The following is a 21235-nucleotide window of genomic DNA, read 5'->3' as shown; positions in this document are numbered from 1 at the left end:
GACATGCTGGAAGGTGTCCAGAGAAGGGCCACCAGGATGATCCTGGAGCTCCTCTCCTATAAGGACAGACTGAGAGAGTTGGGGCTCTTCAGTCTGGAGAAAAGGCTCCAAGGTGACCTTATTGTGGCTTTTCAGTATCTGAAGGGGGCTACAAGAAAGCTGTGGAGGGACTTTTTAGGATCTCAGGTAGTGACAGGAATAGGGGGAATGGAATAAAGCTGGAAGTGGGGAGATTCAGGCTGGATGTGAGGAAGAAGTTCTTCCCCATGAGAGTGGTGAGAGCTTGGAATGGGTTGTCCAGGGAGGTGGTTGAGGCCCCATCCCTGGAGGTGTTTAAGGCCAGGCTGGATGAGGCTCTGGTCAGCCTGCTCTAGTGTGAGGTGTCCCTGCCCATGGTAGGGGGGTTGGAACTGGATGATCCTTGTGGTCCCTTCCAACTCTGACTGATTCTATGATTCTATGATTTTGCAGACGGCATCCCCCCTCCCCCCCTACTTCTCCCCCATGTAGCTACCAGGAAAAAACCAAACAAACCAACACACAGTTTGACTCTCTCTTTGAAGTATTTCCTGTTCGCAGGGCAGCTCAGACCTTTGGCGCACTGGGGGGCCCTGCCCCAGCGTCGCCTTTCTGTGCTCCAGGGCCGGCGCAAAGCTGGGGCCGGCGGCGCCGCGGGCTCCGGGGCACCGCCGCAGCGGGGAGATGCTGACTCACGCCCGCAGGTTGCCATGGCAGCCGCAGCCATCGCGCCCGAGACTCCGTCATTCCCCTCCCTGCAAACCAGCTTTTGCCCAGCCCCGGAAAAACTCAGACATGGGGTTGAGTCACCCCCTGGGAGGCATGGTTCCAGCCCACCACCGGCAGCTGGGACCGCAGGGAGAGGCTCATCCTGGCACTGCTGCCTCTGGAGCTGCTGGGCAGAGCGGGAGGGCAAACAAGGCAGGTTTGAGCTTCCGGAAGCTCTTTGTGTTTCTGTCTTGGCCCCACCACGTACTCAGGGACTTCGGGCTTCCTTGCTGCTTCCCTGTGCAGACAGGCAGCGCTATGTAGCTTCCTCCACCCATCCTCCAGACCTGCTCAGCCACCACGTCCTGCACCAGCATTTCCTCCCACCACGTCTCCTGCACCCCAGCTGTGCCCATGGCCAGCCACTCTACCCTAATGGACTACAGCTTTACTTCCTGCTGGGAAGGTGACTCCTCCATGCCCTGCCCCTGCCTCAGGCTCTCAGTCCTAGCAATCCTGACCCAGTCTATCTCCCAGGGATGCTCAAGCAGGTGGAAGTGCTGGCAGTAATTTATCATTCAAGTTGATTACACATTCCTGGTTGACTAACACCCCCCAAAACAAATGCTCTTCTGTGTTCACATTTAAACACAGTAATGTCTTTCAGACCTGGTGTTAAGGAAGGTGACTGATTCACATTTGGGACAGAAAGAGGGCAACTGTAGAGGAGAAAAGGGGAGCCTGTTCTTGAATAAACAAATCTGATTGTCATAAAAATGCCTGGATGGCTCTTGGTCCTCTTGGATCTGAGTGCAGAGAGAAGACAGATGTTGCTGATGCAGTGTTGTAGTAGCTGTTGGTCCAACATTTGTGCCTGGACCTGATTAAACAGAAATCTTTCTCTTATATCTCCTCTGCAGTATTCCATCTATGGTAATGTGAATACACTAGACACATGAGTCCAAGGGAGAAAAATCTTCCTCATTCTGACATTTCTGGACTAGGAAAAACTATCTGCAGGAAAAACTTCAGACCAAGGCCCTTCTCACTCTAAGAAAAAAGTCCTGCATCTTCCATCCCCCCACTGGGGTTTGCTTGTAAGTGAGAGCAAACACAAAAGCCAGAACAAAGGGAGAAATGTAATGACTTTGTTTAGGGAATTGGGGTTGGAAAAATAAACCAGAAAGGAGTTCCTTTGTTAGCAAAGGCTGTGGCTGCTTTTGTGAGAGGCTTCCATGTGGTCGTTGGTCCTACATGAGTAAGTGATTATCGGGTTTCAAGAAAGATCCAGGAAACTCTGAAAAGGCACCAGGCATAATGACATTGCAATGTCCTAACAAGCCAGATTTCTAACCCCTGCTGTCAGAGTTAAAGCATTGCCGAGGCTACAATACAAAACCAGGGCAGAGCCATAAATGTCCTCCTTTAGGGGGAGATTAGTGACTCCTGCTAATGTTTAACTCCATGGGCTGCTGTTGCACCAACAGCTTGGGGTGGAGATTGTGCCAGCGTTTCAGCGAGCCCTCCTCTGCTCACCCTAGATGGTGTGATGGTCAGAAACCCACCCAGGAGGAACCACACTGGGTGTCAAGAGCAACCGTGGAAACATGGTGTGCCAAAGCATCCCAGGCCTCCAGAGAAAACAACGCCTAGCAGAAGCAAAACACAAGAACAAGCTGAAGGACAGGGCCAGAAAACTCCTCTTTTGATGGAGAAAGGAACAGGACGCCTTACAAGATCCACCCTAACCTTTGCCTTTCCACTCTGCTGGGAGTGCTGGCCCCAGGAGGGAGCAGAAGGGATTGGTGCTGCTGGCAACCTGCAGCCCAGCATGGCTCTCATGGCTGCCCCATCCTCAGGCCACTGGTTTAATTCTGTCTCGAAGGAGAAGCTTGGTTTTGCCAAGGTCAGTTGTATGAAGCTAAACAAGGCCAAGTGCTGGGTCCTGCACTTGGGTCACAACAACCCTCTTTAGTGCTCTAGGCTTGGGGCAGAGTGGCTGGAAAACAGCCTGAGCAGAATGGTCCTGGGGATTTTGGTCAACAGATGGCTGAACACAAGCCAGCGGTGTGCTCAGGTGGACAAGAAGGCCACCAGCAGCCTGGCTTGCATCAGGAATAGAGTGGCCAGCAGGAGCAGGAAAGTGCCCCTGTACTCAGCACTGGTGAGGCTGCTCCTCAAGCCCTGAATCCCTCACTACAAGAAGGACATTGAGGTGATAGAGCAGGTCCAGAGGATGCAATGAGGTGCTCTGGCTGTGCCAGAAAGCTATGTAAGTGTTCACTCCAGTCCCAACACACAGCAGAACATCTTACACCAGTGTGCCTGCCCATTTGGTCTCCCTGCTGAAGTGTTTGGATTTCCACCAGTCTGACAATCTGCCACCTCAGCAGGTCTGTAGAAGGTTGTGAGGGTCATCAGAGGGCTGGAGCACCTCTCCTGTGAGGACAGACTGAGAGTTGGGGCTATTCAGTCTGGAGAAGAGAAGGCTCTGAGGTGACCTTCTTGTGGCCTTCCAGTATCTGAAGGGGACTACAAGAAAGCTGGGGAGGGACTTTTTAGGCTATCAGGTAGTGACAGAACTAGGGGGAATGGAACAAAGCTGGAAGTGGGGAGATTCAGACTGGATGTGAGGAAGAAGCTCTTCCCCATGAGAGTGGTGAGAGCCTGGAATGGGTTGTCCAGGGAGGTGGTTGAGGCCCCATCCCTGGAGGTGTTTAAGGCCAGGCTGGATGTGGGTCTGAGCAAACTCCTGTAGTGTGAGGTGTCCCTGCCCATGGCAGGGGTGTTGGAACTGGATGATCCCTGAGGTCCCTTCCAACCCTGACAATTCTATGATTCTATGATTCTTGCACTTTGCCTTCATCCATTACCTATTTTTCCTTACTACAATGCATTGTCTTGAAGAGGCTTTAGGACACCACCCCTGGAGCTGTTAAAAAAAATACATAGACATGGCTTTGGGACATGGCTTAATGGCCATGGTGGTGTCAGGTTGATGGTTGGACTCAGTGATCTTAGATCTTCAGTCTTTTCCAGCTAAAACAATTCTATGGTTCCATGAAGCAAGCTGGTCATAAACAGGCTGAAGATGCTGTCCTAAGCTACTCAGTGAAGTGTGAAACATGGTCTCTGGTACACAACTGAAACCAAATGCCTAAGCAATGCGTACAGCTTCTCATCTTGCAGCAAATAAAAGAAAATCCTGCTTAGATGCAAAATCCTGCTAAATCTGCCCCCTTTTTTATGAGATGTGTGTGCAAGCTGACACACCATGGCAGCTGTGGCTTTCCCATCTTGGCTCAGAGGGAATTTTGCAGGCAAAGAAGACAACTCAGAGACAGCTCTGCTTTTTTCTGAAGGTCAAGTAGCTTTTCTTTTCTGAATGTCAAGAGCTTTTTCTCCTTTGGCAAGAGGAGTTGGTCTTTCCTCCCCACCCAGCTCAGCTTGGGGTCTTGGCTGTAAAAACAACATATGAGGAGAGTCCCAGCAGATATTTCCAAGACTCTCAAACTTTGGCTTTAGCCCTTCTGAGGTGTGTGCTTCTTAGGGAGGGGAGCAGGATACTCACCCAGCCACCCTGCTGCATGCTGATTTTGCAACTTTTTTGGGGAAAAAAATAAAACAACAAAGCAAAACCACAGAAAGACCCAAAACACTTTTAACTGGAGGATTCTGCTGGTTTCCAAAGTGTGCCTTGTTGACTGTGAGGTTCATGGTGGTCAGGCTACACACAGAGCAACAAGAGGACACCAGCTCCCCCACTGCCAGCCACACCTGGCAAACAGTACAGGCTGCTGGATTGTCCCTCTCTCCTGGTAACAGTTCCTCCCATCAGCTCAGCCCTCCCTGGCTGACTGGGGAAAAAAAAATCTGGCAAGTTTTCCCCTGCCCAGGCTCCCACACAAATGGGGGAGAGGAGCTGTTGTTCTGCACACACTTAACTTGGGAAGAAGCATCCTTCTGCAGTAAGATGCTGCTCGTTCAGAGGGACAGCAGCAGGTCCCCTGTGGTGCACCCCCCGAGAGACACTCAGAGGCAGAGATATGGCCAGACAAAGGGCACTGAAACTGCTTTGGATTGGTGTGTCAGGGAGGAATGGCCTGAAGACAGAGCTCTTGATTACGCCCCTGGTGTCTGAAGTCGCAGCCACCCAGATGCTCTCCTACTGTGCTTGCACAGGAAAGCTTGGTGGCCATCGAATAGCAGCCCTCTGAGTCTGCAGCTGGGTGCAGACAAGCCTCAGACTGTCTGGTTGGCTCCAGAGCCAAGCCTCACTCATGGGCAAAGGCATTTCACACCCGAGACAAGCAGCAAGACCACAGCTCCTTGGAGAGGAGACTGAGCACCTTGCTGAGGATCCTGAAGCAGGGACTGAGGCTGGGACTAACCCTGAAGAAAGGCTGCTACCTGCCAAGCCACCAGCGTTAATCCCTGTTCCTTCTTTGCTCCTGTGGCTCCTGTTATCGCATCTCACCTCATTTGTGAAAGCATCCAAAAGCCCAACCCAAGATTAGGACTTGGAAATTCAACACAGCCTGCAAGTTAAATATACTCAATCCTATTTAACGTCACCAGGGAGTGCCGTTATTCATTATTAGTCTCCAGTTACAGAGAAATTACTCTTCTCATAGTTCCCCAACCCCCACCCTGCTGCCTGCAGTGCTCAAAAATGAAAGGCAAATGTCTTGAATAAATTCTTGCCTGTGAGGCACAGCCCTTTCTACCTCATTTTCAATTTCATTTCTGACACAGAAGGAGTTTTGACATGAGTCACGTGTTAAAAATCACTCCAACAGGCTGCAAGGTCCAGCTTCAGAAATAGATCTGTAACACGGTCTCCCTCTCCAAGTCCATAAAGCCTAAGTGCATCATGACGTCTTTGGGCTCCAGGAGGTCTCCTCTGCTTTGTTATGTACCCAGATAAATGATGTCCTCACATCACAAGCCACTTAGGACTTCAAGCTTCATGCAGATAAGGAAAAAAAAAAAGTGGACCTGGGGGTGCTGATTGACAGACAGACAAACATGAGCCAGCAGTGTGCCTAGGTGGCCAGGAAGGCCAACAGCATCCTGGCCTGGATCAGCAACAGTGTGGCCAGCAGGAGCAGGGAAATGATTGTGCCCCTGTACTTGGCACTGGTGAAGCCACACCTCAAAACCTGAGGGTGGTTTTTGGGCCCTCATCCCAAGAAGGACATTGAGGTGCTGGAGCAGGTCCAGAGAAGGGCAACAAAGCTGGGGAAGGGTCTGGAGAACAGGGTTGGGGAGGAGCAGCTGAGGGAAGTGGGGCTGTTTAGTCTGGAGTAGAGGAGGCTGAGGGGAGACCTCGTTGCTCTCTACAATTCCCTGAAAGGAGGTTGGAGCCAGCTGGGGATCTCCATAGTATCAGGCGATAGAATGAGAGGAAATGTCCTGAAATTGTGCCAAGAGAGGTTTAGATTGGAGATTAGAAAAAATTTCTTTACTGAAAGAGTGAAACAGGCTGCCCATGGACGTGGTGGAGTCACCATCCCTGGAGGTCTTCAAGAAAGGTGTGGACATGGCACTTTGGGACATGGTTTGATGGCCATGGTGGTGTTAGGATGACAGTTGGACTCAATGATCTTGGAGGTCTTTTCCAAGACAAACAATTCTGTGATCCTATAAGAAGCATATCAGGCACCTCTGTGAACTCTGTGCAGGGGTACCTGTGGCTCTGTTGGCTTAATGTACCCCCTTGCACCCAAACCAGTTGCATGCCTGGCTTCTGCAGATGCTTTCTTGAAACACTTCAGGGTTGGGAGCTAGAAACTGTTCCCCCTGGGAAGTCCAGCAGCTGCCTGGCTGACTGCAAGTTGTGCTGGACCCACTGCTGCTCCTCACTGCAAATGGCAGAGAACTTCCTGCACAACCTTCACGGACCTTGTCCTTCCAGCACCCCCCTTCCCTAAGTAGCTGTTGCAGATGGAGTGGGCACACTTCTCTTGTGAAAAGGAAGCAGCAGTGTCTTTATTGATACAAAACAGTGATTTAACAAATTTGACAATAAATCTGATGGTGGCTTCACAAGATTCAAAGGCAAGGGACACTTGATTTTACTGCCCAGGGGACAAGGTCAGAAAAAAATCACAGGGAGACCCTGCCACTGAATCATGAGGTTCAGAAAGGAAGCCTTTTGGTTCCTAAGCTTCTCAGAGAGGAATCTGGGTGTGTCTGGATCCACTCCTGTTCCCAGAGCTGTCAGTGGTTTATATCTAAAAGGTTGTATATGTGCAATCGATTCTTTATGTCACCTAGATAAGGTTTCAAAGGGTAGCAGGATGTTAATCCCTTTCTGAGAATCCATTGCAGCAGGAACTCTCCACCTTGAGAAGCAACCTTGAGAGGTGTCCCTCCTCAAGGGGAGATCCTGGCATGCAGCCCAGTGCTGTGCAGGAGAGCTCAACAGGCTGTCCACTGCTTATGGAGATAAGATAATTCATTTATAGTCATATATAAATGTGGCTAGGTGGGTGCATTGCTCAGACCAGCCTTTGGGTGATGTGTTGTTACTTGGCCTTCCCAGAATCCACACCATCAGACACATCCTTTACAATCAGCACTGGTGGTTACCACTCAAGCAGCCTTATAGGAAGTACAGGTCAGGCTGGGGATGTTGGGGAGCACACCACCACGTTGTACCTTGTGACTGTAATCAGTTCATCTTATCTTCACAAAGTGGTGGTGTGGTCACCTCTTGTCTCTGTGCCATAAATGTGCTTCCAGATCCACAGTAAGTAGGTAGTGAAGCACTGATATTAATTATATATTACCTGGCATGCCTTGGGTGGTTGGAGTTGGGTTCTTTGTTTTGTCATGTGCCAAACCTTTATATACACCATATAATTATTATAAATAACAGACAATATTAGTCTTAAGAGTTAGAAAAATCACAACCAGATAAGGCAGGAAATTAAAAACCTCCATTGCTGTCCATGGCCTTCCAAGAAAAATTCCTCCCCAGTAGTTTGTCCATGCTTCTTCCCTTCTTCCAAGACATGGTATACCTCTTCTGTATCATGATCAGTGTGGATTAGTCTTTTGTGTGCATTGTTTTTCATGCTTTGTGGCAGCTGACACAGGTCATCATGCTGGAGTAGTTTATTCACCAATGTAAGACTGATTCTGATGGGGGTAGGTAATTAAACCCAACTCAGTGTCTGAGTTGTAGCAACTGGTAAGAGTCTGAATAATTAAGAGTTCCAGCCCATAACTTTTAGGAAAGTTACAAAAACCCCTCAAATATTTCAGAGGTTAGTGGTAGACACAGAATGTTTTCTCTGAATATAAAATCAGAAAGGGTTTGAGAAGGGTTAAGGCTGGGCTGGCTGGCCACTCAATGAGTCACAAGTGGCCTCTATGAATCCCTCTGCCTTCCCAAATGGGAAGAAAAGGGAGTAAAGGAAAGAGACTGGTGGGCTGTGAAAGAAAAAATAAATTACTTTAATGAAAATAACAACAGAATAAAATACACAGAAATACATGCAAACTGATATCAAACCAAACACCTGTGATGGCAATTAATAATCATCACCACTGATGATTATTAATCACCACCAGGCACTGGGGAACTCCAAGACTGGATTCAGAAGCAAATGACAACAGGATGCAGGAGCTGGATTCAGGTATTCATGGACTGGGATCAAAGGCAGAACAGACAGAGTCCTCCTCAGACACTGGTAGCTGAAGAAGAGGTTTGACCCTGGTGATCCCTCAGGTTTACAGTGAATACAATGCCCATGGGATGGAATCCCTTGATGGTCAGTTTAGGGTCACCTGTCTGCTCCTTGCAGGTGCCAGCTCTGACTTTCTCCACTTAATGTGGCACAGAAGATTTAGCAGTGACCTGGGTCTGTACCCCAACCTTTGGCAGGAGCTCTGCCCATCAGCATTCTCACTGTTAGAAGCAGCCACAGTGCAAACCTGCCCTGAACATCAGAAGGAGCCTCACTGAGCAGAGACTGAGATGAGAAGCCAAATCCCCAGTCAGAGAATTAGTTCTGTTCTCACTCAGACCAGGACAGCATTCCCATACAAATAAATCCTCTCCCAACACACACAAGCACAGTTTCAGGGGTTTAATCTGGATCTGTTTCAAAAGAGCAAACATTTTGCTCAGTGACAAGACAAACATCTTGGTCTTTGAAGGTGTTGCTCTCACAAATAAAGCCTCTTTGTTCCTCTACAACACAGGTGTTAAGATCAATAGTTTGCCATTTGTTTCTGCTTCACTGAGCCCATGCTCTATGCTCTGGTCAACTGAGCATAGCTCCATCATGATTTAATCCCACTGCAGTGGCATGCACCAAAGCATTATGTACTATTAAGATAGAAGTTGTGGCCTGCTTCTTGCTGAGGTCGTGAGTAAAGCTGACTAAACACCACCAGGACTGGAATTCTTTTCCAAATATAGTTGCATTATCCCAAATTACCTATTGAATTTTTAGTGGGTAAGGTGACCCCTTCACCTTATAATTGCTGCTACCACAGATTGCATCCATAGCTGATCTTAGATACAATTAAGAGCTAGGGAAACATTATCTTGGGCTACTTGAAGTGCATCTGCAGTCAGCTGGTGACCCTTTCATTAGCCTCTGATGCAATACATCAGACTAGATTCATGGGTTATCTCCCAGCACTAATAGAGAAGACCACAACGGGCATTCTAATTTGTTTGAATCACTCCTTGTTGTGCTCACTTTGCAGCCCCATGAACACAGCATTTCCATTTGACATCCTGCAGGGTGCTGCAAGAGAAAGCAGAGACTTGTTTTGGTGGGGAGGCTCCAAACAAGTTACATCATTGCAAGGGGAGATCCACCGTGCATTAATGCTCTGTCTTGCAACACCGTTGTCAACAGCATCCCAGGCAAGGGAGCCATGGAAGTTTAGTTAGAGTCAGAGTATGGGTGGGTGGTAGATCAACCATCCCAGGCTCTCCTGGGTGTTCTCTTTCCCCAGGAAGTGGAGTGCTATGCTTGTTTTTCACAAGGAGTGCTCGGGTTGTGGGAGTTGCAGTGGGCCTGCAGCAGTTCTTTAATTGATAGAGTACTTTGGTGACTCCCCTATCCCATCCAGTCTCATGTGGTTTTGAGATTCCTTTTCAATAGGCCATTAGCTCTCTACCATTAGCTCTTCCATCCATGAAGGGTAATTTGGGGGGGTGGTCTGTGTGAAACAGCTTTTAATTCCTTATTGTTCTGCCTTATCTTGCACTGCCTTACACCAAAAATGGGTGCCATTAACACTTTGGGTAACATGAGGAACAAGCAGATTTGAAGACCAGAAGGAAAGACTTCCAACATCTTGTTGCCATAAGCAAGTTAGGGACCACTTCCACCCCTGTGAGGATGTTCTGGCATCCCCCAGAGCATTTGATGAGATGATCAGTTTGCCCTATAGACCATTGATATGCAGAGGTGGTCCTTTAGCAGGGTGATCTGCTTGTAATTTCTGCCCACACCTGGCACATTCCCTAAGCACAGGTTCACAAGGTTTTCTCTTTTTAGAGCAGCATTTTATTGTTCTTATTTCCATCCTAGCCAGTTTATTTCCCCTTTCTGTTCTTATCTCTTTCCCAGCCCAGCAGTCTCTCTTCTTTATTCCCTTTCTTTTGCCCTTGGGAAGGCAGAAGTATTCATGGAGAGCCTCTGTCCATCTTTTAGTGTCCAGCTCAGCCCTAACCCTTGACACTGTGTGGCCTAGGTTTCAATGTAACCATTCCTCCAGTCCACACCACCCAGGATTTCAGCTGGTTTTCCTAATTTTAGTTATCTGATCTGCCTTTTGATTCCTCTTTGTGACTGGCTGATTACCCTCTGCATGAGCTTTTACCCATCCCACCTTGAGAGGTGTTCCCCTGGCTGTGTTTAGTAATAACTGCCAATCTTTGCTTCTTCAAACTGGGGATCCATTTACTTCCCAGTTCAAGCTCTCCCACTGACAGAGCCACTGCATGGCACCAGCCCTCACAGCTATAAGTCCACCTATAGTTCGGGTGCTGCCAAAACTTCTCTTCTTGTTTCTCCTACTTGTGCATTGCCTTCACCTTCTTCTGTTACTTGTTTGCCCGTGGTAATACCTAACTATCCTCCTGTATTGCCATTTATCATTTACCCTTTTTGCTGAAGCCTCCATAAACCTAACATTTGCTTGTTGGTGTGCCCTCAGTGAGGGGTAGTGCACGAAGAATGGGTGAGGGTTTAAAAAAGGTTGTGACACTCAAAGGACTGTATTTGTGGGTATCTGCAGTTTTGGAAACCTTAGTGAGTCATTCAATCAATTGCAGCTTTTCTGATGTGCATATTGTGATGTGTATATTCTGATAGTGGGGTGTTGTGCAACTCCTTCCAAGGGAGCAGTTCTCTTTGGAATTGCTATATTAAACAGTCCTCTGGTTTGCACAGGTTGTCCCTGATGTATTTACTCAACTTGTTTAACTGCTCAGATTAATGATAAAAGTCCCTTTCCCTGTTCAGAACATGGTTGTTCTGCTTCTTTAAATGCAGTTAAGATAAACAGTAAAGCTCACTTTGGCCCATCAGGTCCAGCCTGGAACAGGTTACAGCAAGCATTGTGTTGGGTGAAACCTTATTTGTCTATAATAGGATGGCAGGGTGTACTGGTCCCAGTGACTGATATATTCTTAATTAATGAGTTAGGAGTTTCCATTGCCTCTTTATGTTCTAATTTCAACTCCCAGGGTTTGCCCTTCCGTGAGCACAATGGATGGGAAATTATAGAAAATCCAGGTGCATGCTTCCATCAGCATCCTAAAGCTCCCTATAATTGTTGTAACTCCTTCCTGGAGCACTGGAGGTTCCACAAAAACATAAGGAAAAACTTTTTCACTGTGAGGGTGACATTAGAACAGGCTGACCAGAGAGGTTGTGGAGTCTTCCTCTCTGGAGACATTCAAAACCCACCTGAACATGTTCCCCTGTGACCTACTGTAGGTGATCCTGCTCTGGCAGGGGTGGGGGGTGGACTGGTTGATCTTTTGAGGTCCCATCCAACCCCTAACATTCTGTGATTCCTTGATTGTGGCATTTGCAGCTCTTCAGTATTTCTGAATGCATCTGGAGGAATCACTGCACTGCCTGCTATCCACCAAGTACCTAACAATTTTACTTCTTTACCTTCTCCCTGATATTTTCCAGATGGAATCTCCAGTTCCGCTTTATTTAGTGCTTGCCACACTGCTGCTGCTGATTCTTCATAGAATCAGTCAGGGTTGGAAGGGACCACAAGGATCATCCAGTTCCAACCCCCCTGCCATGGACAGGGACACCTCACACGACAGCAGGCTGGCCAGAGCCTCATCCAGCCTGGCCTTAAACACCTCCAGGGATGGGGCCTCAACCACCTCCCTGGACAACCCATTCCAGGCTCTCACCACTCTCATGGGGAAGAACTTCTTCCTCACGTCCAGTCTGAATTTCCCCACTTCCAGCTTTGTTCCATTCCCCCCAGTCCTGTCACTACCTGAGATCCTAAAAAGTCCCTCCCAGCTTTCTTGTAGCCCCCTTCAGATACTGGAAAGCCACAAGAAGGTCACCTCAGAGCCTTCTCTTCTCCAGACTGAACAGCCCCAACTCTCTCAGTCTGTCCTCATAGGAGAGCTGCTCCAGCCCTCTGCTCATCCTGGTGGCCCTTCTCTGGACACCTTCCAGCATGTCCATATATTCATCCATATTCTTCCCCAACCTTCCCAGGGGAAGTTCCTCTGATCACAGTATCATCTATAGATTGGTACAGCTGCATATCATGCAGGAGTGAGACTGCCTGTAAACCACAGAATGACAGAATAGTTTGTGTTGGAAGGGACCTCAAAGATCATTGAGTTCCAACCCCCCTGCCACAAGCAGAGACTCTTCCCACTAGACCAGGTTGGTCAAGGTCCTGTCCAACATGGCCTTGGACACTGCCAAGGAGGGGACATCCACAACCTCCCTGAGCAACCTGTTCCAGTGTCTCACCACTCTCACTGCAAAGAATTTCTTCCTTAAATGTTCAACAAGTGCTGCATGAGCTCTCACCTCCATGAGTGTCTGTTAACTGTGGGTGATTCTGTTCCCCCCCTAACAGACAGCAAACTTCTCTTTACCTTCCCCCTTTAAGGGAACCACAAAGAATACATCCTTTACACCTAGAGATGCCCATCCATGGGCATGCAGTTGCTGGCAAAGTAGGTGTTGAGCACCCAGACCGTGATATTTAATTGTTAAACGCCACCTCCTGTCCGGTTTTCAGATTGGCCAGGCAGGTGAGACTCAGGGGCTGTGGGTTCTGCAGGTAATTTGTCATTTCTTCAGACCAGCACTGCTCTGGCTTCATAAATGCCACTTTCTGCTGCAGCAGAAGTCAGGTGCTATGGTACAACAGTGAATTTTTGAATCAGGGAGTACGTGGGCTGCGTGGAGCACCCACACTCGTAGCAACTGCTTCCCAGCAGGGTTGGGGTTGATGTCTGAGACCCAAGGACCTCACGGGCCTGGGCCAGGCTTGGACATTTAAAACATCAAAACCTGAAGTGTTTTTGTGATGGTCTTCAATCGGAAAGGCAGCAGCTGACATGTGCTTCTTGCCCGGGAGCCATAAATTAACCCAAGCAGCTTCATGCCAGTGATGTTAACTCTTTTTGTTCAGACTCCATGCCCAGCTTCATGGCTTCTTGTGGTGTTAGTATTGAAATGTGTACTCTTGCATCTATTAAACAGCTTCACCACTTGTCCTTGAGGAGCAACTGGAATTAAAGTGTCTGGAGGCCTAGCAGTGAGTGCTAGTAGTATCGCAGTATGGGTATCACTCAAAGGTTTTTACTCCAAGTCCTGCAATTCCTCCCTGAGGGGAGGAAGGGGTTGTCTCTCTTGCTGGGCACTGGCACAGGAGCTGAAGCACCCTCCTCCATTTCACCATTATCTCTTTTCTGGAATGCTTCAATTAGACTCAGGATGCTGACCTTGAATGGGGACCTCTTGGGATGCCTGGGGCTAATGCATTCCTCCCTAATCCTTTCCTCCATTCCTTAGATGCTGTTTGGGGTATTTAAATTTGTTTGCCTTTGATCCAGGGTCTGTTCCCTGTTTCGCAGGTATTTGTGATCTCCTTCTCCCTGGAGCTTCAGGTTTTGCTTTCCAGCCGGTGCACCGCCCAGCCCGTTTCAGGGTTGTAGTTAACAATGCCCTGTGTTAATTCTGATCGTTATCGCCCAGGATCTTGCAGATAACAGATAACTCCTTTATCTTCTCCATCTTTTGTCAGGCCCCTCGTTACTTTTAGGCGCTCTTCAAGGTCTTCCCTGTTAACGCCAATTTTCACGAGCCCGTTCCTACGAGGAGGTGGGACTCGATGTAAATAATCAGTGACACTGCTGCCTACAACGGTTTGTGGTGGATAGAGTGGGCACACTTCACTCGTGAAAGGGAAGCAGCAGTGTCTTTATTGATACAAAACAGTGATTTAACAAATTTGACAATAAATACGTTGGTGGCTTCACAAGATTCAAAGGCAAGGGATTTCACTGCACAGAGGACAAGGTCAGAAAAAACTCACAGGAAGACCCTGCCACTGAATTATGAGGTTCAGAAAAGAAGCTTTTTTGGTTGCTAAGCTTCTCAGAGAGGAATCCGGGTGTGTCTGGATCCACTCCTGTTCCCAGAGCTGTCAGTGGTTTATATTTAAAGGGTTGTATATGTGCAATCGATTCTTTATGTCACCTAGATAAGGTTTCAAAGAGTAGCAGGAACTCTCCACCTTGAGAAGCAACCTTGAGAGGTTTCCCTCCTCAAGGTGGGATCATAGTGTGCAGCTCAGTGTTGTGCAGGAGAGCTCAACAGGCTGTCCACTACTTATAGAGTAAGATAATTAATTTATGGTTATATATATATACATATCAGCTACAGGTGTGAGTTCCTTCCAGTTCAGCTCGAGTGGGACATTGACCAGCACTGTGGCTAGGTTATGATCACCATAGGTGGTTATGACTTCAGCAGAATTATGGGAAATACAGGCACAGGGACACAGCACATCACCACACCAACCTTATGTCAGATGCTCCTCGCAGCCTGGGGAAGGTGCCAGGGCTTTAGAGGTGCCCAAGTCAGAAGTTAGAGGGCTGAGATGAAGCCAGTGGGCAGCCTGAGAACGGGCCCTTCCCCTGCTGCTGCCCTTAAGACCCCAAGGCACACGTAAGCATCGGCCAAGCTGGAGACTGCCCAACAGTCACCCAAACCAGACCTCAGGCCCTGTGGCAGCCAGATTCAGTCCTTGTCCCCACAGCAATGGGGAAGGCTTGGTCTGCAAGAGGATGTGAAACCTCTGTCTCAGGGACTGCAGGTGTCCCACCACTGAGCATCAGTGAAGGAAATCTCTGACCGCACTCAGGCTGTCCTTTCACCTCTCAAAAGGAGAAGTAAGAGTGGCTCCAGCTCTAACCACACGATGTGCAAGTCACCTTTTTCAGCAAGGCTACCTTCCAGGGAAACAGTGGTTCCCATGGCTTGCCTTGGATGCTTAGTCAAGAGAGAAGGAAACCCACGGCAGCTCTCAGGACCCTTGCTAACCTACATGCTAGAGAGGTGGGTTTCAACCCATTCCAGTAAAAGATGAGAAAATCCCCCAGCTCTTGTCAGCTGTGGGGGCAGCCACTCTTTTGGGAGGAAGGCCTGCTGCCTGGTGTGGCCTCAGCAAGCTGGAGGAATGGGCCACAAGCAACCTCACAAAGTTCAGCATAGGAGGGGTGATCCCTGCTCACCACTTCGTGCTTGCTGAAGACTCATCTCTGTACTGTGTCCAGGTCAGAACTACCCAGTACAAGAAAGTTACTGAGAGAGCAGAGACAGTCCAGCAGACACCACCAAGGTGGTGGTGCTGCAGTACAGAGCATATAAAGAGATGCTGAGGGCAGTGGGCTTCCCCAGCCTGGAGAAGACACAACTGTGGGGCCCTCACAGGGGTCATCCACTGCTTGAATGCTGGTTATGGAATAAACCAAGCCAGACTCTTTTCAGAAGCAGATAAGAACAGGACGTGGGGCTGCAGGTACATGGTGATGGATGAGACATTACAGCTGGGCACGAGAAATTCCTCTATGAAAAGGTGGTGCATCTCAGAGACCAGATCTCTATCCCTGGAGATGTGCAGAACTCAGCTTCACAAGGCCCAGCACAACCTGATCTAGCTTTGGACTGGGGAGGTGCTCTAGAAAGCCCTCTAGAGGTGCTTTCCCTACAGGACCTCCTGCTGATTCTGCATTGTGGTGGGAAGAAGGGAGGGAGGGAATATGGTTGCCTTCATTGGTGCCTCTTTGGCTACCTTGTGCTCTGCCTACCGCCCAGGACAGTTCTGAGCTACTGTGTGCCTCTCACACCATGTCTGGGCTGCTTCCCTCCTCATGCAAAGTTAACAGGGAAGGAGGGATGTTTGGTGTGGTTTCTCCATGGCCTGATGAAGGTTGGAGCCTCTGTATCCCCTCAGAGTGGCCTGGAAGAAAGGCCTGAAACTCCAGAGCTGAGCTGGAGCTGGCACCACTGTACTGTGTGGTGCTGTGCACTTCCAGCCAGCCCAGGAAACAACACAGCTCCTGCAACTCAGAGCACCCTAACACACTTGGGGAGATCTCCTCTGCTACCTCTTTGAGGAGTATTTCTGTCTGCATTCATGGTTTGGCTGAGGCAGAGCAGCAACTGAGCAGCCAGAGCAAGGAGCAGAGGGAGGAAAATGACTGCAGGCATGTATTAAAGTATTCAGCTTGTGCAGCTGAAAGAGATTTCTGCCAAACGATTTTATAAGGAATGAGGCATTTTACAGGAAAAGCAGGGCCTCTCCTCTCATTTCCTTTCCCCTCTTCTCTGTGAACTTCAAAGAAAAGAGGGGTCAAAACAGAGGCCAGGCGACTGGAACTGAGTTCCTGAGCCCCAAAGCCTAATTAGTCCAAGATACATTTCATTGGATACCTCTCAGACACAGCCCTAAATTACTAATCCTCCCTGATGAGGGTTGGATAAAGCCAGCATGTGGGCTGCAGCAGCACCAGGGCTCTTGGGGTGTGTAAGGGGGGTGTTTGGGGTGTGTGTGTGTGTGTGGGGAGGGGGAGTGGAGGGTGTCTCAGCCCAAGCCACACTGGTAGCAGGGCTCTCCCAGTGTGGCCACAGCTAAAAATCCCCTCCCCAGGACAAGGATCCTCTCCACCTCCCTGGTGCCTTGTCCCAGGGCTGCCGGTGAGGCTGTGCTGCGTAAAACCCTCCGGCACCACGGTGTGGTTGTGGGCCCTCCTTGCATCAGCTCAGGCTACCTTCAGCCTCTTGCAATTGACCTTGCAGTAGTTTTAGGCTGATGTTAAACCTGCTTCCCTTCAACCAGGCAGGCCAAGCCTAGCTCCTGCTAGCTCTGCCTGCACACCATGTGCCCTGTGTCCCTTCCCCCCTTGCGGCTGCTTGGTGACACCCCTCCATCTTCTCTACATCCCTCCCTGATGGATGCCAAGCAGAGGGGGGATAATCCTGCCCCTAGATCTCCTCACATGGCCCAGCATGTGGTTTGTCTCACCAGCAAGGAGAAACAAAGCTTGGTCTTGCACAGGTTTAAGGACTTTCTGAAACTGCAGGCCAGTTTCAAGTCACACATCTCTCCCTGCAAGATGTCAGTCTTGGGGTGGGGTGTTTTTTGAGGGGACACACACACCCATAATAGGTCTTCTCAAGAAGGGAGAAACAGAAATGGCACAGGCTGTTTTCCCCACGCAGCTGGTGCTGGCCCCAGAGGGGTGCATCTTATTTTGAGACCACAGCAAATGTGCTCAGACGGGAGGACTCGCTTCCGGCCCTGTGGTTTGAAAGCTGAGGAAAGCAAAACTCTTCTGCAGGTCACCAGAGCCTTTTGGAGAGCAGAGAAAGGACATCACTGCCACCATATGCTTACGCGGGCTCCTGGTGCCACAGCTCAGCTCTGGAGCGCGGGACATGAAGTCCTGCAGCCTGTGAGGCAGCACACAGTTGCATGTGAAGCCAGATGGCCATCTGGTAGGGAAAATGAGGTCCTCATGGGTGTACAGAGACCCTAAGCTGCAGGCTGTGAGTCTGTACCCCAACTGGAATGTGCACCCCAGGAAGGTTAGTGTAAGGCAAGGCTCACTCCTAGCTTGGTGCTCAAGCTGCACTCCCAGGGAAGCAGGAAAGCAGGAGGGATGTGGGAGGGGAGTGCAGAAAACTGACTACTTCTGAGCTGAGGGGGATCTGAGAATTGTCTTACTAGATTTTCCATCAGGAAAAAAAAAAAGGTAAAATTAGTTCCAAGGCACTCCTTCAACTCAGCTATCACATAAAGAGTGGGTCTGGGACCAACAAGGACTAGGATCAGCTCACTGATCCCTGCTAACTGCCTAACTGCAGCCTAATTCTTCACCTCCCTTTGCATCCATTTTCCAGTGGAGACAAAATATAAAATGGAAACCTTCTCTTCCCTTCTGCAGTGCTCTGCCAGAGCTGGCATCCTGCATCTCTTGGCTAGAAGGACCCCTGGAGATCTCCAGAGGCAAGACTACTGCCAGCACACGATCAGGTTGGCTGTAGGTATGTCTAGCCACAAAGCCAAAGTCTGCTTCTCATGTGCTTGGTGGATCAGGACCCTTTTCTTGGCTGAAGTTCATGGAGAGCTCTGACTTGCTGCACAAAAGGGTTTAGCTGGGGTGCCCACATCCCCCTGCAGCCACCAGGGATGGAAGGGGTATGTAGCACCAATATCTGCCCAGCCTCTTAGAGTGTGTCCCTGTGCTAGTTTCACCTTCCAGAAAAAAAAAAAAAGAAAAAGAAAAAAAAGCCATCCTGAGGACTGTGACGGTTCAGGAGTGAGGGAGGGCAAGGTAGGAAAGCACCAGTTGAATTTACTGGTGGATTGAGCCAGACTGCCACACGCTGCCAGCATAAAAATAGCTGCCATCTTTGGGTGTTACAGCTTTGTTTTGCCACAGTCTGGATCAAGGCTTGTTTTCAAAACAACTTTCCCCAGCCATAAATACACCTGTTACTGAAAACAAATCTGCCTGGGTCAATTAACCGGCAGGAATCCCTGCAGCTCGGTAAGAGCAGCTGAGAAAAATGAGTTGGGATCTGGGAGAGGAGGCAACAGGATGCAGAACATCAGCCATGTGCCTCTCTTGCTGTTTCTTCAATGTGATGCTGTTGGATTACTTTCTTAAGCACTCTGGGGAGAGAGACAGAGAGGAACAGCTTGGGTTGGCAGAGGCAGGCGGTTTCTCACACACGGCTCTATTTTCCATGGCTCATCCAGCAAATTGTAGGCTAAGCCTAAAACAACAGCAAGGAACAAGGCCATCCAAGAGAGGCTGAGTAGATTGGATTTCACATCCCTGCCTGCTGGCAGTTTAGCACTGGGATCAGGTACTTAACTGGGAGATTCACGGAATCCTTCAGGCTGGAGAAGACTTTTCAGATCACAGAGTCCCAGTGTTAACCCAGCACTGCCAGGTCACTAAACCATGTCCCCTAGCACCACCCTTTGAAATCCCTCCAGGAATGATGATTCTACAACTGCCCTGGGCAGCCTCTTCCAGGGCTTCACAACCCCTTTCAGGGAAGGTATTTTAACTCATGTCCAACATAAACCTGCCCTGGTGCAACCTAAGGTTGCTGCTGCTTGGGAGATGAGACCAAACCCCACCTGGCTTCAACCTCCCTTCAGGCAGTTGTAGAGAGTGAGAAGGTCTCATCCTCCTTTTCTCCGGGCCAAACATTCCCAGTTCCCTCAGCCACTCCTCACCAGACCTGTTCTCCAGACTCTTCACCAGCTTTCATTGCTCTTCTTTGGACCTGCTCCAGCACCTCAACATCCTTCTTGGAGTGTGGGCCCCAAAAATTAACACAGTACTCAAGGTGTGGCCTCACCAGTACATGGGTGATAATCACCTCTCTAAGCCTGCTGGTCACACTATTCCAGGCCCTGGGATGCTGTTGGCGCACCTGGGCACACTGCTGGCTCATCTTCAGCCAGCTGACAACCAGCACTCCCAAGTCCTTTTCTGCTGGACAGCTTTCCAGCCACTCTGCCCCAAGCTTGGAGCACTGCAGAAGATGCTGAGTGCCCCACAACAGGGAGACGTGAACAGTAAGGTCCTTGGTACTGCTTATGGAGCAAGAAGGTTGCTTTCTGACAAGGTCACCTGAGTCTACATGCAGCCAGGAGGGACACAGTCAGCTTTACTTGTCCTCTGGTGCTAGCTGGGCTTCCTGACTTTTGGCCTTGGTGAGAGTCCAAGCAGCCAAGCAGATGATCTACCACAGACACCCCCTGTGTGTTTAAAGGCCAGGTGTCTCTCTTGTCCCTCCTTGTCACCAGAGGGCTTTGCCCAGTACAGCTGCATTTTCCCAATTCTTAGTCCATAATTACAGCAGCCAAGATATGCTATTAATTACCCTGCTAATGAAATATGACATTATGCAGTGTCATTCGTTCACTCAGGGACCACACTTGAAATCCAGAGCTTGCACTTAAGGCTTGCAAACAGCAAGTGAGATGCCTGGTTTGCATCTGCAAACCTCACACGTGCAAAGGAGCAGTCAGCCAAGGGACTGTTCCACATCCATGCCAGGCCTCATCTGCACTCCAACACGTCTGTGTCACTGCAGGAAATCTGAAATCCTGATGAGTGAAAGGACAGTGGGTGGACTGCAGCTCTGTGGGAAACCAGCTGGAAAACCTCAGTTCTGTATTCAGGCTGCAAAACACTCAAGCAGGGCTTGTGCTGAAGGCACAGATCACAGGTCTAAGCTAACACTCAAAAGCCAACCCTAAGAGTAACTATGCAGGTTAACTTTCATTAGTGCTCTTACCTTCATTTTACTGTGAGCTGTGCTCACAGAAGTGGCTGTTCTGTTTCAAGTGCTGCTATTTTGAGAGACAGGAGAAAAAAAAAACCAACCAATCAACGAACTACCAAAAATAACCCCACCCCCCAAAAAAACAAAACACAGAAAGAACCCCCAAGTAACAAACAAAACAAAACAACCCCCTCAAGCCCCTTTTCAGTTCCCAGAGATGATAGCTACTCCTGAGAGGATATTGGTCCCAGTTTTAGGGATTTTGTTTGTTTGTTTGTTTGTTTTTCCCTCACACATTCTCTCTCAGCCTTCCTGTCCAGGTCAGGGCTGTACTGAGCTCATCAGTAATTCTGCTTCCATGAAGTCTGTGCTGGGTGCATGCTATGCCACAAGCCCTAATCACAGTATTAAGTGAATGATAGAATCATAGAATGATTTGCATTGGAAGGGACATTTAAAGGTCATGTAGTTCAAGCTGCCTGCTTGGTCAGAATCCCAACCAACCTGACCTGGAATGTTTCCAGGGATGGGGCATCTTCCACATCTCTGGGCAACCTGGGCCAGTGTTTCACCCACCATCACTGTAAAAATTGTCTTCCTTACAAATGGGCTAAAGCTCTCCTCTTTTTCATTTCAAACCATCACCTCTTGTC

The sequence above is a fragment of the Indicator indicator genome, chromosome Z, assembly GCF_027791375.1.
Source record: "Indicator indicator isolate 239-I01 chromosome Z, UM_Iind_1.1, whole genome shotgun sequence".
Classification (NCBI taxonomy): domain Eukaryota; kingdom Metazoa; phylum Chordata; class Aves; order Piciformes; family Indicatoridae; genus Indicator; species Indicator indicator.
This window is presented reverse-complemented; position numbering follows the sequence as displayed.